The 3210-nt window shown below is 49.6% G+C and overlaps 1 pseudogene; it reads right to left on the bottom strand.

Annotated features, from left to right (window-relative positions):
- The window catches only part of LOC123246918, a 12988-nt pseudogene extending 10105 nt beyond the window's left edge, over positions 1–2883 (bottom strand).
- Positions 2884–3210: the final 327 nt, after the last annotated feature.

The raw sequence follows: 3210 nt of genomic DNA, 5'->3' as shown, positions 1-3210 counted from the left end.
AGCAGCAGCAGCAGCAGCAGCAGCAGCAGCAGCAGCAGCAGCAGCAGCAGCAGCAGCAGCAGCAGCAGCAGCAGCAGCAGCAGCAGCAGCAGCAGCAGCAGCAGCAAAAAAGGGAAAAATGTTTTGGTCTGAATTCAGAGTCCATTAGTTCTTTCTCTGGAAGCAGATGGTTTTTCTAATCATGACTTCTTTGGGATTGTCATAGAACACTGATTTGCAGAGAACAGTTCAGTTGTTCACAGCTACTGACCATACAATGCTGCTGTGATCATATAAAATATTCTCCTGGTTCTGCTCATACTTTGCATTAGATCATGGAAGTCTTCCCAGGTTTCTCTGAAATGATCCTGCTTGTTATTTCTCATAGCTCAATAGGGTGACATTATAATCACATACCACATCTTGTTGGGCCATTCCCCAATTAAGGCATATCCCTCCATTTCCAATTCTTTATTATCACAAAAATATATATCTTTCCCCTTCTTGGAGGGTCTCTTTGGGACACATGCCTAGATCAAAGGGTATGCATAGTTTAGTTTAAAGCCCTTTGGGCAACGTGCCAAATGTCTCCCCTGAATGCTAGTAGAACAATTCTCAACTCTACCAACAGTGCATGAGTGTCCCAGTTTTCACACATCTCTGAAATGATCATTTTATTTTTCTGTCTTAATTGACATGTGTGAGATGGTGCCTCTGAGTTGTTTTACTTTGCAGTTCTAGCACACGAATTCTTAACTGAATTTGAGATAGAGGCAATGATCAAAAAAAGTTTTGATAACTTGAAACTGAAAAACTTCTGCACATACAACATTCATGTATCCAGGATAAGAGAGAAATTGGGTGAATGAGAACAACTTTAGGATCCACTTTCTCTGAAATGGGTCTGATAAGCAAGAGTAAACCCAGGACCAAGAGCCATTCTCCAGTAGATAGTCAAAGGATCTGAACAAAGAGCTTTCCATAAAAATGCTGAGAATTCACAGTCAAATAGAGAAAGGTCTAAGTCACCAAACAAGAGAAAGGGGAACCAAAACAGGGCTGAGGCTTCATCTCATACTCTGCAAAATGTCAAAAGACAAAAATTGGGAAATAATTGGAGTTGGAGGGGATTGTGGTAAGATGGGCACAAAAAGGCAATTTAGTGGTTACAAAATGGAAGAAATTCATGAAGATCTTATTTCCAACCCCACCTCAGACACTTACATAATGTGACTCTGAAAAGTCACTTAACCCCTGTTTGCCTCAGTTTCCTCAAGTGTGAAATAATGAGAATAAGAACATTAACCTCAGAGGGTTATCATGCAGACTGCTAAAAGCAGATTTTAGGAGGATATAGAGCACTCCAGTCTGTGTGTATCCCATTCTTTGCCATTGAACTCAATGTTCAATGTCTCCTTCAGGACCTCTCTACACTATATTTAAAAAAACAACTCTCAGGCCCCCCAGAAACTCTCCTCTTTCCCTTCAGCCTGTCCAACAAGGAAAGGACTAGAACACTGAGGAATTCTACTGAACAGAGAAGGAACGTACCCAGCTCCTGGCTCTGGTACAAACAGCTCTGCTCAAGAACACTTGAATCACCTCTTCTGAGAAAGTCTCCATTTCTGTGTGAGGCCCTTCCTGGGTTACCCCCAAACTCCTCAGACTCTCTCTGGGTCAGGGAGCTCAGCAGCAGAAGGGCAGTGGTGGGGTCAAACTCTGTAGTGGATACTGAAGCTACAGGGGAGCTCTCTGGGGGCCTCCTCAGCTGCCTGATCCTGGCTGTCACTAGAAGGACCCTGACCATTCCTCCAACAGGCTCCAATGGCATACACTGACCTTCCAACTCCTTCCTCTCTCCTCACACCTTCCTCCTCCTCTGACCCAGGGGCACTGGCCTCCTGGCTGAGTCTTGGCCAAGACCTTCCATGGTCTCATTCTGGGCCTTTCCAGGGGCTGTCTGTCTCCCTGCAGGGAAGGTTCTCCCTCCACCCTCTGGCCTCTGAGCTTCCTTCAAGTCCCAGCTAAACCCTCCTCTGGGGAACCAGTGATTTCTGTGGTCCCCAGAACCCTTACAGCCTTCCCTCCCAGAGGGCCTCCGTCCATCAAGGCCCCACAGAGCTGGTTTGGACACGGCTGCTGACGGGTATTCTCAGTCAGACTGTGGGGGATTTGAAGGGCGGCTGATGGTTTCTCCCTTTCTGTGTGCTGAGCAGTGCCTGGCACAGACTAGAATGTTGCTCCAGACTGGCTGGCTTGGCCTGAGAAGTGGGAAAGAGGGAGGAGCCAGAGAGACCTGGAAGACTGGGAGGACATTGAGGCAGAAGCCAGTGAGCAGCACCAGGAGGACAATCTCTTGTCTGAGGATGACAGCACTGACCAGGGGAGACACTCAGGCTCTGCTCCAGGCCTGGCCAGACAAGACTCAAGAGGGAACAGGCTGGTGTGTGTGTGTGTGTGTGTGTGTCTGTCTGTCTCCAGGCTAGCAGAGAGAACAAACAATCCTCAGACAGCACAGAAGGAGGACTCAGTGGTGATCCTCTCCCCTCACCTGTGCCCAGGGAGAAATCCAACATGGGACGCTGAACCTGGGGGGAGCTGCTGGGGTCTGCCCTGCCCAAGGGACAAGGAATCACAAACCCCGAAAAGAGAGCCAGAAAGGGCTGTTCCTCCTGCTCTGGATGTGGGGACAGAAATGGCCCAGCAGGAAGGAGGCAGCAGCTTCCCATACCATCTTGTGTCAGAGCCTGGGAAGGGCCTCCCTGGCTGATGGGGCTCCCATCTGGGGCTGGAATGCACTTACCTGGCCTGAGAGTCTGTCCCTCTCAAAGGCCATCCCTTGGACTCCAGACTCCCTGTAGAGGGAGCAAAGTAGCCCCAGTGAGTCTGGTGAAGCTCCTCCATCTTTTCCCAGCCTTCTCTCCCCACTCAAGGTCCTGCCTCCCCCCAAAAACTTCCCCACACTTTATGGCCCCCTGAATGGAGCTCTTCCTGACAGGTCTCCTTTGGCCCAGGTAATGTGTGACTTCTCAGCCCTTCTGAGCAGCAGGAGATGGCCTGGAGCCCCCAGACAGTCCCTCCCCTCTTTCCTCCAGTGTAGAAAAGTCCATCTTCCTCTCTGCCTTTGGGCTCACTCTCTGGGCCAATGGCTCTTGGTGGAACCTGAGAAGAAACCTGCCCTGATCTCCCTCCAAGCTCAGGATCTGGATCAGCCCCATCCCTCCTGGGCCA

The sequence above is a fragment of the Gracilinanus agilis genome, chromosome 4 (genome assembly GCF_016433145.1).
Source record: "Gracilinanus agilis isolate LMUSP501 chromosome 4, AgileGrace, whole genome shotgun sequence".
Classification (NCBI taxonomy): Eukaryota; Metazoa; Chordata; class Mammalia; order Didelphimorphia; family Didelphidae; genus Gracilinanus; species Gracilinanus agilis.
This window is presented reverse-complemented; position numbering and strand designations above follow the sequence as displayed.